The following is a 15,669-nucleotide window of genomic DNA, read 5'->3' as shown; positions in this document are numbered from 1 at the left end:
TATTTTAAAGCATATTAAAGAACATATGCCCTATGGTAATAGTTTTCATCTTTATAACGTATGTGAAAAATTATTCTTGTTTTATCCTCTCAGGATAGTTAAGATGGAATTGAATTCACTGTTGCTCACATGCTGGCCTTGACAGAGAAAAGCTAGGATTATCTTCAGAATCAAAGCTTCATTACTGAGATAAAATGAAAGAGACTTTACCGCTCTTTATGTAATTAAATGCAATCATTATTAAGAAAATTTTTCTGCACAGCTGTTAGGTTGAAAAAAATTTGCATTATCAGTAATCCCTTTATATCTTTGACATGTTTCATAGCTCCTTATGTATTCCCTAGTCTGAAAATGAAAGAGAATTTGAAACCTTCCATAGGTAAGTGTTGCTTATTTGTTGCCTTAATAGCAATTCTATACCTTGTTTGTTTGTTTGTTTTAACTCGTGAACCATTCAAATGATTAAGATGCCACGTCCTTACAATTTATCCACTCAGTGGCTTGTAGATAAAGGGTCAAATGGCCAAGCAGGTCACAAAATAGTCCATTCAGTTTAGTCTCAAGCTTTGACAACTGAAGTAATAGCCTCCAATGAGGCTGTTAATTAGGCAACTTGTGTCATAACATATGTGCGAGAGTGGAGGTTGCATTGTGTTCCAACATAAGGGTCTGGATAGGTCCATGGTTGGGGAACTGGGGTGACTGGTGTATTACCTAAGCTACTTGACCACATCTGACAAGATTTTCCAATATATTCATTAGTATTAAAAATATAGTTAAATTTCCATTGTCTAAATCTCAAATGATTCTGAACTCAGGCAGGGAAGATAGAGGTGCAGCATACGGGGATCCTTAAAAACCCATGTATTTATCCAAGTTCAGTAATTAGTCCAAGCTGAGACCTGAAAGGCCTGGGAATTTCCCATGCCAGTCCCTTGGTAAGTGGCCCTATGCACAGGTCCTTCCTTAAGGGAATCTGTTGTACTCTTTATTTAATCTCGCTGTTTGTCTTGAGAAGTGATTTACACCTAGGAATTAGATGAGGTGGCCTTCTACTCTTTTCAGGTGTCAAAGACAGGCTTTTGCTTACAACACCCGAGATTTGTAAGTTGACTCAGACCAAGCTGGACTCTAAGTCATCTGCCCAACCATTTTAGTCCAAGAGATACCACGGTAAGTCAGAAGCTACTAAAGACCCTTATGGGGCAAATGATTCTGGTATCTTTCTGTCCCTGCTGCCTATCTTTGTAATCATGAGCACCTTGTTTCTAGCAGTTCATTGCTGCCGCTTAGTCTTTTCCTCTCTGGGATCCAATCCTTCTCATGGAAATCAGTGAGCCTATATCAACCGCTGCATTTCCACCTTACATAAGGTCGACTGGGGATGTCTTCCAAGGTGCTGTATGGTTTTTTTTTTTAATAAAAATATATATTAAAAATTTTTATTTGGAAATAGTTTCAAACTTACAGCAAAGGTGCAAAAATAAGCCTATATGAAGAACAACAAATGCCCTTGACCCTGGTTCACTTATTTTTAATAGTTTGCTCCATTTGCTTTATGAATGGACTCTCCTGCTCAACATTTGGGAGTAAGTTGCATACCTCTGGGTCTTTTGCCACTAAAAACTTATTTCCTAAGCAAAAAGATATATTCTCATGTAACAACCGTGCAGTTATCATCTTCAGTAAATTTAACATAAATTTCATACTTTTGTTTATCTATCATCCATTTTCCAACTTGGTCCATTGACCCAATAATGTTCTGTTGAATTTGCTTGGCCTCCAGTATAAAATGTAGTCTAGGGTTAGGTATTGCACTCAGTTGTCATGTTTTTTTGAGACTCATTTAATTTGGAACACTTCTAAAGCCTTTCTTTTTCTTTTATCACTATTTTTACTATTTATTACTATTATTAACGTTTGTGCAGAATACAATCCTCCCCTACCTTTCAAAAAACAGAAGAGAATGCTCCTCGTTTTGAGTTTGTTTGATGTTTCCTCATGATTAAATTTAGATTATGTATTCCTAGGCAGAACACTACATAAAAGACACCGTGATTTGATGTCCTTCTCAGGGTATCAAATCAAGAGGCATACAATGTCAGTCTACATCTTTATCACCCTGTGAACGTGTCTGATTTCTTCACCTTGCCTTGTAGTGACTAAACAATCTAGAGGGACAATTTAAGATCATACAAACATTTTGCTCCTTATCAAAATTTGTCCCCCTGATTTTAGCATCAATTGATGATCCTTGCCTGTACCAATATTTACTATATTACTGTAATTCCACAATTCCCTTCACACTTACCAATCAACATTTGGCATTCTTCTAAAGCAAGAGCCCCTCTCCTCTTTCCTTTCTTCCTTTCTCTATCTCTTTCTTTCTTCTCTGTATAAGTACATATCTTATATACATATATATAACCATATATATTTTCTGTATAAGTCTATACCAAAATATACAAGTAAACATATATATGAAGGTGAATATATATATATATTTAATATATTTTAGTGTGGACTCATAGTTTCCCATTTTTTTTACCCCAGTGGTTTATAACCAATTTATTCTAAATGCTAGATATCTAATGCTGAAGTCCCCTCAAGAGAAATTCTTGCATAATAGATTGAATGATTTAGGAGCACATCAAATAAATCCATTCCATTCTTATCTTTCTAAGTTTTAAAATTCCTTCTTCCATATTATCCTAAATTTTTTTTTTTTTTTTTCCTGCAGTACAGGGGCCTCTCACTGTTGTGGCCTCTCCTGCTGCGGAGCACAGGCTCCAGACGCGCAGGCTCAGCGGCCATGGCTCACGGGCCCAGCCGCTCCGTGGCATGTGGGATCTTCTCGGACCGGGGCACGAATCCGTGTCCCCTGCATCGGCAGGCGGACTCTCAACCACTGTGCCACCAGGGAAGCCCCTATCCTAAAAATTTTAGGCATCTCACCTTCATTTAGTGCAGGCCACCCACTGAGTCCATATCCCAGTTGACCAACCAAGCCAACATTTAATACCATATTGGGAAGTTTATGTTAGCACAGTGAGCATATAATCCCTGGTAGGTACACCCATATTGCTATATTTGGCCTGATCAATAGTTATATTTCTTTTTCCTTTGTCTAGCCCTCTTGGAACCATTCTTACACATAGTCCTCAGCTTTCTGCCAATATATATTAGCAGAGTCATAGATCCATCTTGATACGTGATGTACCTTTTCCTATGTCAGACTGTATTTGTCTTGTTGGGACAAGCTGGGACCTCACTCTCAGTCATAGCTACAGGGTGCAGTAGAGGCAGAGTTGAGGAAAAGGAATTGTCACCCATTTGAGAGGTGAAGGTATCACAGGGTCTCCACATGAGTCTAGGCTTGTTTCATCAGAGAGAGAAGAACTGTTGGCCGAGGTATTTTCACTGGTCTCTGGGGATACAGAGGGGTCAAGTCCATTTGAATCCACCAAAATGTCCTCAGTCAGGACTCCACTTTCTCTTAATAAACACTCAAGCTTTGACATACAAACCATGGCAAGGCTTTGCATTCAATTTATGTTGTGGTTTAGCAAATTAGAGGAACTGACTGTCTGATTTCTGGCTATGTCAGTTTCGAGGCTGCAAGAGATGATGATAAATGTTCCTTAAGTTTCTAACCATGTCTTGGGCTGAGAATTGAAAACTCAGAGAGCGTGTCCCTCCTCCTGCTTCCAGCACAGTGTAAAAGCAGGATCCGCTCCAAACATCTTAAGGAGGAAAAGATGAAATGCAGAGAATGATAGGCTTACGTTAAGGAAGACTGGAAGGACAGATTGTAGTTGAGGCACCAGAAATGACTTCCACAGTCAAGGGCAGAGATCCCCAAGGGACCAACTCCACTGGGACAACCACTGGAACTGAGAGTGGCCGCGGTGCAGGGACCAGGGATCCGGTCTCACAAAGCTAACGCCATACTGCCTCTGACGCGACTCCTATCGAAACAAAAGCAGCAGGAAAAAGGACAGTTAAGAAGGCAGAAAATCTTCAGATTTCCATGACCTTGTTTGTTAGGAAAACGTCAAAAGGGACAAGAGATGCTTTCGAACTCATTTTCACTTTACAAATCTCACTCGAGTGCATTCAGTCTGAGGAAACTAATTTGCATCCGGAAGCCTAGTTGCCATGGATAAATGTCGTTTTCAGTTTTCCCAAATCTCAGTCAGAGACAGGGTAGAGATCTAGGCTGAACAAGCCAACCACAGTACTTAGCACGGCCCACCATCGAGAACCGCCACACTTGGACTCACAGTCAAAACCCATTTACCTATTTTTAATGAGACTTGTGAGCAGCAAATACTTGATTCAATGCTCATAGTGTGTACGTATAAACCATACTCACGAAGTTCATAAAGCAGATGATTCCAACTCCCCCGGACTTAAGTGCATGACACCTCTTTTCCTCTTTTGTTTGATTCTTAAATCATAAAAGTAAACGGCACCCAGCTCATGGCTAAAGGGATTTCGATGTTTCGTTTTATACTTAATGGTAATGCATTTTTCTTTTCTAACAAAGCCTTGGTATGTTAAAGTTAATCAAGCAATAATTACATTCATTGCAATTAATATATTGCAATTAATATAAATTGCAATTAATATATTTGCAATTAATCAATTAATACAAATTACAATGAATATATTTGCACTTCAGGCACAGCAAGACCCAGCCGATCTTTCAACAACATGGTATAGAAGATCCAGTCCAGCACTCAGTAAGGAAGAGTCTTATCTCCTCACAGAGGTAGCTGGGCTAATCTGAGTGTGCTGACCATACGACATCCTCTTGACTGTTAACTAACAGATTGGCTAACTTGATATATCTGTTGATATAGGTCGGATGTAAACATGTCTTTTATGTTGTTGCTTTTATCAGTAACTGCATTTTTAACTGAAGTAGAAATTCATGGGCAAAAAAGGAAAAACACAACTGTAGGCTAATTGGCTTTGAAGCTCTGGGGGATTCATTTTATTATGGAAGATTCAACTGAAAGATAAATGCACATACACAGCATGAAAAGTATCGACCACACGGAAACCACAGGAGAAAGCTCAGTTGGCTTGTGAAGCTATCTGATGCAGAGGTGCACAGACATAAACTAACTTTTATTGTGTTTGTTTTATTTATACTTGTTTATTTCTTCAAAGCAATGACTTATTATTTGAAAAAGAATTTATTGAAAGGGAAAAAAGACTAAGAGAAGAAACTTTAAAAAGTGTCTTTCTAATATCTTATTTGAAGGTTTTCATTTTGTGGCAAATTATTTTGTTGCATTTTAAATTTTAACTTATGCTTGCAAACGTTTACTAGTTAACACATTAACCTTTGTAATTCTTGCCTAAGAATATTTATTCTTCAAGCTCTGTTGTGAAAAGAATCTCCTTTATATAATAAAGTAAGGTGGGTATATATTAGAGTCAAGTTTCAGTTATCATCTGGCCTTTTGTGTAGGAGTAGTTGACCCTTAAGAATACCTTTCCAAGGCAAAGCCCTCTGACTGCTTTGTAGCAATCAAATATCAATGGTGTCACAGGGAAAAAAACACATCTTCACTTCTGATTGAGTGTCTAGAAGATTCATTCCATTCTCCAAATCTCTCTGAACAATGTAGATTGATCTTTGGAAGAGATAATGTTAACAGATATATGGTGCAAAGTTTTAAACATTATTTCATATGGTATTTTTTAATTTACTGAAAATAAGTATTTTAAATTATATCACAAAAATCAATATTCTGACCCCAACTACAGATATGGAAGATGACACATACAAAAATATCACTATAAGGAAACAGAAGAGGTAGCTGAGAGAAGGGTGATGTGACCTTAGGAGCTGCGAGCAGGGCAGGGAGGGGGAAGGAGATCATGTCGGGCTTTGGCGACTGTTTAACCATTTTTATTCCAATTGGAAGTCACTCTAAGATTTTAGCAGGGATGTGACATGATCCTACTTATGTTTTACAAATATCAGTCTGCTTTTTATACTTTTATAGCAATAAATGTCGTGATGATTTTTTTAAACTAATTATTTAAAAAAATTTTTGGCTGTGTTGGTTCTTCGTTGTTGTGTGCGGGCTTTCTCTAGTTGCAGCAAGTGGGGGCTACTCTTCGTTGTGGTGCGTGGGCATCTCATTGCGGTGGCTTCTCTTGTTGAGGAGCATGGGCTCTAGGCGTGCGGGCTTCAGTAGTTGTGGCACGCGGGCTCAGTAGTTGTGGCTCGTGGGCTCAGTAGTTGTGGCTCGCGGGCTCCAGAGCACAGGCTCAGTAGTTGTGGCGCACGGGCTTAGGTGGTCTGCAGCATGTGGGATCTTCCCAGACCGGGGCTCGAACCCGTGTCCCCTGCACTGGCAGGCAGATTCTTAACCACTGCGCCACCAGGGGAGCCCTGTCGTAATGATTAATAGCACATTTTTGACAGAGTATTTATCCCTTTTAACAGATGTTTTCTTCATGATTTCAGCTAGTTCACTTGTAGCACAGACACCATGTAAAAGATGCTTTTAAACACAGGAACCATCTTTAAAACTGTTTCTGAATGAAGATGGGTTTTAACATAAATAAATGTGATATGTATAAAAAGCAAATTTAGAAGATATGTACATGTTACTGTGAAATAGAAGATATGTGACAAATATTAAGTGCTTCACAGTGTTGTTGATAAAAGTTACAATGTGGCTAAACAGTTCTTGTTGTAGGTTAGGTGCATGTTAACATTAGTGTATTAAAATATTTGGACAATATTTGCTATAAAGAATACTGATGTAGCAATATACAATTATAATGTAATTATAATGATATAATAAACTATTATCAATACATAATTCTATAATATATAATATTATAATAAACAGACTCAGGTTTACTATTTAACTCATAGTTTAAATATAATAAGTTAAAAGGCAAAAATATGCCAGCATTTTAGTAGAATTCAGTAAAAAGAATGCCTATTCTGGCCTGTATAAGGAACTGGTAAGACTAACAGGTTTGTACAGACAGTGCATGTTTTTTGCAAAACCACCACTTAGAAAAAGACCATAGCTACCTTTAGGGTGCTGGGTGTTTGTATCTCATTCATACACACAAGTTGTCTTTTGGAATCAGAAGCAAAAACCGTGGCCTATAGCACTGGTTAAAAGCAGGAGCTATTGCTCTAACAAAGAGTAGTTCTCTACCTGAGCTGGTAGGAGATTGGCAGAAACTCCGCTCTTAATAAGCAGAGCGGGCTCACGGTCCCGCAGCGCCCCCTGGAGGACGACGGCAAAGTCGCAGCCCGTCAGGCCGCAGGAGGAAAACAAGGAACCCGTGATGCTGATGGGCATTTCTGAGGAGGCTCTACAGGCAAGGAAAGAACGCGGAGAGCTGGAAGGTGACAGGACAGACAGCACGAGAAACGGCGTAACGCAGCCGGTTAATGATTCTAACCGCTGAGAACGTCACAGCTGGTAAGGGAAGGTGGCGCAGGTGAATTACCTCTTGATAACAGGGAAATCCTTCACAAGATTTGCCTATCAGGACATGTGGAAATATTTTGCTTGTGATAATAAAGCATTAAGGCCAGTTTTTAAAAAAGGATATATTATTGAATCTGCCACCTGTCAACTTTGAGAATGCAAACGAAAAGAAGCCTATGAATTACAGCCCAGAATGTGCGCTCATGATCCTGTTGTTACCGTCAGAGGCTGTCCTGGTGGTTAATTTACTGCTGATAAATTTTTGATACAGCCGCATTATCCTTGGCTCTCACCATTGTACAGGAGATTGTCCCTTCATATTTTCAGATGACCTAAAAATACAGAATACTCAAAAGATAAGTGGGAAATATTATTAGCCAGATCCCTATTCTTTTTAATTACGCACAGATGCAATTCTTTTTTTTCTTTTTTTACATTTATTTATTTATTTTTGGCTGTGTTTGGTCTTCGTTTCTGTGCGAGGGCTTTCTCTAGTTGCGGTGAGCGGCGGCCACTCTTCATCGTGGTGCGCGGGACTCTCACTATCGCGGCCTCTCTTGTTGCGGAGCACAGGCTCCAGACGCGCAGGCTCAGTAGTTGTGGCTCATGGACCTAGTTGCTCCGCGGCATGTGGGATCTTCCTAAACCAGGGCTCGGACCCGTGTTCCTTGCATTAGCAGGCAGATTCTCAACCACTGTGCCACCAGGGAAGTCCAACAATGTAGTAACTAGTTTTTTTGTTTTTTGTTTTTGCGGTATGCGGGCCTCTCACTGTTGTGGCCTCTCCCGTTGCGGAGCACAGGCTCCGGACGCGCAGGCTCAGCGGCCATGGCTCACGCGCCTAGCCGTTCCGTGGCATGCGGGATCTTCCTGGACTGGGGCACAAACCCGTGTCCCCTGCACCGGCAGGCAGACTCTCAACCACAGCGCCACCAGGGAAGCCCTAGTTTTTTTTTGTTTTTGTTTTTTTTGTTGTTTTGTTTTGTTTACGGTACGTGGGCCTCTCACTGTTGTGGCCTCTCCCGTTGCGGAGCACAGGCTCCAGACGCGCAGGCTCAGCGGCCACGGCTCACGGGCCCAGCCGCTCTGCGGCATGTGGGATCTTCCCGGACCGAGGCATGAACCCGTGTCCCCTGCATCGGCAGGCGGACTCTCAACCACTGTGCCACCAGGGAAGCCCGCAATTACTCTTTTAAATCGGGTTGGAGAAGAGATGCTCCTGAAGTACTGGAAATTCTGCAAATGTAAATTAGGGGTGCAGGGGACAACTGTGGTTTATCAACAAGAGACATGAAATAGCAATTAACATTTTCAGGCCATGGCAAGGGGGTGTAAAGAGGTGTATTGGACCCTTCTTTGCCCAGGATTCCTGTGGGTTTTTGGTTCCCTGCCAATCACTGTGTCAGGGCAGCTTGCTTAGTGCACTTTGATAACACCATGGCATGTCTTCTGGTTTTAGCTTAAAGCCTCTTGTTGAAAGTGTGAGTTGATATTGGTTCTAATACTACATTCATGTGATAATAAAATAATGCCAGAGCAAGGCTGTCTATTTCACTTTCCAACCACAGCAGGAATTGAATCCACAGCCTCAAAAATGAATTATTTTCACTTAAGTACTTATGTAACTAGACATAAGATCACAACTTTAAAAAGCTCTAAAGACGAATATTTTACAAAGCACACACCTCTGCACATAGGGACTATGGTAATAAAACAGGCATGGACTTTCTTCACGGAACCTAGAGGATAATTATTAATCTTACGGCAGCCATTGATTTGGTTAATCTGTTGCTTGCATTTGCATTTTTAAGAAAGTTTAGAATGTTTAAAAAGATTGGCTTTGGGTAGAAAGTGAGATACCTGAGGTTTATTTCAGGCAAGTGCAGAGTGAGGAACCTGTAGTAACGACTAGGACGGAGCCACTCTAGGTCAGGACGGAGACGACGTGTATCATTGTCGTGACCAGGACGGAGCCACTCTAGGTAAGGACGGAGATGACGTGGATCATTGTCGTGACCAGGACGGAGCCACTCTGTGTAAGGACGGAGATGACGTGGATCATTGTCGTGGGCCGGTGTTCAGCCTCTGGAGTGGATGATCCAATCTGATCCTCACACTGTCTGAGGAAGTAGGTGCTCTTACTATCCTCCCAATGCTCAGGGAGTTTGAGGTTTAGCTCCAATGAAATCAATTGCCCAATGTCACACAACTACTAAGTATATATTTTAGTATTTCTCACCCAATTAAAAATCTAGAAAGTGGAAGATTTTTAGCAAGAAATAATTAACATAATTAGGGCTTCAATACACACAAATAGATATTAGTAAAACCACAGAGGTGCCAACGTCAGGCATCATAATGTGACTCAATAACTGTCACTACCCTCTGTGTACTTTGTTTTACTGCTCTTACAAACCACCAACTATCTCCTGCTAACGCTCATTCCAGAAAGAAGTCTTCAGAATATTATAATGATTAGACATGAAGCTGAAAGGTGGAACTGTCCGTCAGGAATAATCTCCTGGTTTTCAAAAACAAGCTCTTTTCAACTGTTTGTACACAAATCATTCAGCCAGGAGCAAGACATCAGAAATTCTTAGCAGGAGGCAGATGGGAGGTCAGAGCAGATTACTGCAGTCAGTGGGCACTCAGCGAAAGGAAGCTTATAAAATGAAAAAAAAAAACCCCAAAAAAACCCCAAAAGGCTTTGCCTCCTCTTGTTCATAATAAAATGCGGACACACCTTAATTATAGTGCTATGAAAAGTGCTTCACCATATGGGACTGAGTACAATAAATATGTCATATGTTGGTTCTTGGGGAAGGAAAATGTTGTAGAATATCCTCTTTGTAAGAATCATATTTTTATGAGCCTGCTGAAGAGTAGCTGAACGTTGAATCAAAGCACGAATTCTCAAGACCATCATAATCAGAGTAGGCAGAGTATATATTTGCTCAGGGAAACATCTGTTAAGGAATTTCTCCTGAGTCTCATCAGTAGTTGGCAAGCTTTACCGCATTAACTATGTTTTCATTATTGGCCTGTCGGCAGAATAGTTTACACTACTTGTCCTTCTAGCATTAATTCACTGGCGAAGAAACAGCCTTTTTAATGGCCTGCCTTTGTTGATAATGCTCACAACAGAATTTAAATTATAAATTCACTCCCTGATTTGTAATTTATTGAATTGTATTCTTGAATTTTATATACATGCAAAGAGCTCTAAAAAGGATATAAATAGTAAGCTATGAAATGAGTGTGAATCAACTGTGGTGTTAAAATTGACAACTTAGCTACTTTTGGAATATTACAGAAGCTGTATCTTTACCTTGTAACCCTTTGTTCACAGAGATCATGCCATAATTTCTGATACTTCTCAGTGAAATTATTGAAGTTGGGTAAATTATATACATAGAAAAATCTTCTTTGGTCCAAGTAGAGGCACTTTCAGGCAAAATATACTTTCATCAAACTCTCAAATCAATAATAGGAAGTAAAGCATTTTCTGGAAAAAAAGAAGCCAAAAAAATCATCTTCTTTGATACATTTATCTCATAGATGTATATTGCAGGTGGCATACATAAAATGTAGGATGGGCTCTTTGGGGATATGTTTTGACATTAAATACGTTTGTGAACAGGATGATGTTATTTTCTTTCTAGTCTCCATTCGGTGCTTCCCATGTGTCATGTAGTCAGTAAAAGGCTGTCTTGATAAACCCATTTATATTTTGTTGCATAATGTTTACAGTTGATTTGCAAGTGATTAATTTTTGAAATTCTGTTAAGAACACTTAACATGAAATATACCCTCTTAAGAAAATTTTAAGAGCACAGTATGGTGTTGTCACCTATAGGCACTATGTTGTACAGCAGATCTCTAGGATTTATTGATTTTGTATAAATGAAACTTTGTACCTGTAGAACAGTAACTCCCCGTTTCCCCTCTCCCCCGGCTCCTGGTAACCACCCTTCTACTCTCTGCTTCCCTGGAGCTCGACTACTTTAGATCCTTTTATACAACTGGAGTCATGCAGTCTTTGTCCTTCTGCGACTGGCTTATTTCACTTAGCATCATGCGCGCTGGGCTCATACACGTTGCACGCGGCAGACTTTCCTGCTTTCTGAAGACTAAATAATATTCCATTCTATGTATATACGTATTTTCTTCATCCATTCATCTGTTGATGGATATTTAGGTTGTTTCCATATCTTGGCTATCGTGAATAATGCTGCAATAAACATGGAGATGCAGGGCTTCCCTGGTGGCGCAGTGGTTGAGAGTCCGCCTGCCGATGCAGGGGACGCGGGTTCGTGCCCCGGTCCGGGAGGATCCCACATGCCGCGGAGCGGCTGGGCCCGTGAGCCACGGCCGCTGAGCCTGCGCGTCCGGAGCCTGTGCTCCGCAACGGGAGAGGCCACAACGGTGAGAGGCCTGCGTACCGCAAAAAAAAAACAAAAACAAAAACATGGAGAGGCAGATATCGCTTTGAGATCCCGATTTCAATTTGAGGACGTGGAGAGATTGGAACGCTTGCACACTTTTGGTGGGAAGGTTAAGTAGTGCAGCTGCTATGGAAAACAGCATTGCGGTTCCGCATAAAATTAAAAATAGGAGTACCATATGACCCAGCAGCCCCACTTCCGGGTATATGTGCAACGGAATTACGTTTGCATGGCACTCGCTAAAACCATATCAAAATATCATATAATTACTATTATAGAAAAAGATTTCAGTTTCCTCTAACATTTTATCTGGTCAAAATATTAATATAACTTGGCCAACAATAAGCATGGACGAGAATGAAGGTACTATTTCCGTTGGGTGCGATATCAACCTGCAGTTGCTGACGGTATTATTAAGTTTCAGTAATGTTTAGGTCATCAATCTTTCCAAGCACCTTTCAGAGTGCTTGATGACAGTGCAAACACCAAGCTGTGCTACATTAAAAAATGATGAATCTCTGTCCAGGTAAAAAGCTCTGCCCTTTGGCTGTCATAATGTATCACCATTTTGTTTAAAAATGGGTATTCACTGTGCTAAATGGCAACAGGGTACGGGGAATTTTATAAATAGGTGGAATGTTGGCGCTAGCTAATGTCAGAACTTACGTGGTTGAAAGTGCAATTGGAAATCTAGGGGAAATCATCAGTTCCCCGTGAAATAAATGACTTTGTTAAATTAAAATCATGGTGATCAGTTATTTAAGTGTCAAAAGATGATTTAAAGTATCATGCTCTTCATAGGGTAACTCAATTTTAACTTTAAATTTTTACTTTTAAAAGATAAAGTCTATGTCTCCTACCTAAACATAACTTTACATCATCATACATAATTTTGGTAATTCATAAAGTTCAGAGGAATCTCTTTCTGATCCTTGCTGTTTGATTCATTCAGCCCTTAGTCACATTATGGCCATGTTATTTTGTTTTGGACAAGAAGATTTTATTTTTGACAGGAAATGTATCTCCTGAGCACACAGTGCAAATGACCGTCTTTAACTGCTCTTCTGCTGATTGATTTATAAGGCAGCTGCGCTCACTCCCACGCAAACTTCCTTATTACTCAAAGGGGGCACTTTACAGGTACAGAGGAGGAAAGTTGCGCAGTGCTTGCTGTAACTTTTAAATTTTATTTTATTTTACTCTTTTATTTTATTTTTTTGACTTATGTGTTTTGTCCTGTATCTGTGTTTACTATGATAATTATGTTACTTTTGGCTCTATTATCATTCCTTATTCAATGTACATGGTAAAACCTCCATTTTTATCAGCAAATTTTTTTAAGCATACAGAAGAGTATGGAAACACTACAATCATCACACCAAGCGAACAACACGAAGCTTTATCAAATCTTTAACAATTTGATACATTCAATCTGTATTTAAAAAATACAGATTTTTTAAAGAAATGAAAGATCACAGAAAGAATTGCAGTACTTGGCTACCTTTCCCAGACTGTCTCTCTGCCCTCCATTCATATCTTGTTCACTAGAATGTTTGTCAGTTTCGTGTATGCATTTATACTATTACTGCACAAGGATCTATACATCCACACTATGTCATGTTTTGTATATTTTCAGTCTTTATACAAATAGTCTGAGACTGTGAATATCATTATTTAACTTGCCATTATTTTTCAGTATTCTGTTTTTGAGTTTTCACCGTGTTAATACATACATCCCTGAATGATTCATTTTTAGGTCCTGTACTTTCTGCTCTTGATGGAGTGCATCACAATTTATTCAATGAGCAGTTAGGCCTGTGCCCTATCTTTCACTGTCATAAACATGCATGTCACACCATATGTCTGCTTGCCACACACACTAGGATTTCTCTAGAAGAGTACCTACTTAAATGTTCAAATGTGTGTATCTACAACTTTACCAGGATGGTGCCGTATTGCCCTCCAGGGAATGAGTATACACTTTACGCTTTTGGCAGTGTATACAAGTTCCCTATTTTTCCACAACCTTACCAATGGTTAATATCATCAAGCACTTTCAATGTTGTCAATCTGATGGATAGGAAATAATATTTTGCTATTTTTTTTCATTTCCCTACTTAGAAATGAGCTTGAGTATATTTCCATACCTTTATCGGACATTGGCTTGTCATTGGATTAACTATTCATTTTCTTTCTCACGTTTTTGTTGTTGGCCTATTTTCTTATTAACTAGTAAGAGCTCTTTGTATGTTCTTATACCTAATTCTTAGTCAATTACATGAATTGCAAATAGCATCTCCCAATTGGCAACCGATCTTTTCACTTGTTTACGGTTTCTAGTTGAAGAGTTAAAAATTTAATGTATTTAAATAGATCAACTTTCTCTTTTATGTTTTGAGGCTTTTGAATTATGTTTAAGAAGCCTTTCTCTACATTGTAGATATAAAGATATCTACTATGTTTTCTTTCAAAAATTTTACAGAGTAGATTTTCATTCACTTAGAATGGATTGTAAAGTATATCTCTTATTTTATTTTTATTATGTATAATAAAATCTGTTCTCACTGTAACATTTATTGAAAAACAAACTTTTCATTTATTTCTAATGCCCTTTCTATTGTGTATCAATTTTCTAAATATTCACAGGTCTGTTTTTGTCCTCTGAATTCTATTGCATATGTCTAATTTATACCTTTATACCAAGGCTTGTCATTTGTTAGGACAAGACCCACTGAGCCATGCAAACTCATGTGGCATCGTTGTTCAAATTAGGAAATCTCTCCTCTTCCTCAAGATGTCCTTGGAGATCCCTTGGAGACCCCCTATTTTTTTTTTAAACTTATTTTTGTCTCATTGTTCTCCTATGTGAATTTGGGATAAGATTGTCAAGTTCTATAAAAAAACCCACTGGAATTTTGCTTGGAATTGAGTTGAAATTAATAATTCATTTGGAGAGAATTATATTTTTATAATATCATGGCTTTTCAACCATGAGCATGATTTATTTCCATTTATGCAAGTCCTTATTAATATTATTCAACATGTTATTATAATTTATGTTAGATTTATTCCTAGTTATTAGAGTTGCATGGAGATTTTGTTTGGCTTTGATACTTGGCCAAAACCAGCTATTTAGTGGAACTTCAACCTTGGTTCTTAATAGACTGAAGAGCTGCAAGCCAACTTCCATATAATTTCTGGCATCCCTGAACTTGAGTATGATCAATAATTCTGTGACCTCAAAGGTTTCTTTCATATTTAAATATGGTTACAACATCAGCAATACAAATAAAACATGTTATTTGGGTTTTCTGTATCTGAATATTCATTTACAAATATATATAAATAATCTAGATGGTACTCAGAAAGAAAATTCTCTTTATGTTGTTTTCGTGATGAAAGGCTATTTTGAAACAAGTGTCTATTTATTATTGCAAAAGCACAATGCTGTAGTAACTAATAATGACTATAAATATTAATACCATGAAGAAAACCACTACAAACTTTCAAATGGTTAAATATGTAGGACAATAAATTTGAGGATTAAGTTAGACTTTGAGAATGAAATTAGCATATTAACAAAGAGTATGTCAGCTACTTAAGAGAGAATATTCAATACTTTTTGAACCAACAAATGTTTACACAGTTTAAGCAATACGAGGCAGAATGTTGGAGATTACATAATAAATCTAATCTTTGTGCAATTGTTCAGTGTACAGTACTCAAAAATTTAAATGAAGGAA

General features: G+C 38.6%; 1 protein-coding gene across 2 annotated transcripts in view; it reads right to left on the bottom strand.

Annotated features, from left to right (window-relative positions):
- Positions 1-15,669, bottom strand: part of NEIL3 (nei like DNA glycosylase 3) — a gene marked incomplete at its 5' end in the record, with an annotated part of 176,862 nt that overhangs the window by 131,758 nt on the left and 29,435 nt on the right. The window contains one exon of one of the 2 annotated variants that reach the window (XM_079909020.1): positions 3,786-3,968. The exons of the other annotated variant lie outside the window; for it this stretch is intronic. The remainder of the gene's footprint in view (positions 1-3,785; positions 3,969-15,669) is intronic. 2 annotated transcript variants of the gene reach the window in all.

The sequence above is a fragment of the Stenella coeruleoalba genome, assembly GCF_951394435.1.
Source record: "Stenella coeruleoalba genome assembly, chromosome: 21".
NCBI lineage: Eukaryota > Metazoa > Chordata > Mammalia > Artiodactyla > Delphinidae > Stenella > Stenella coeruleoalba.
Note: the sequence above shows the minus strand (reverse complement) of the source record. Positions and strands in the feature narration are given on the sequence as shown.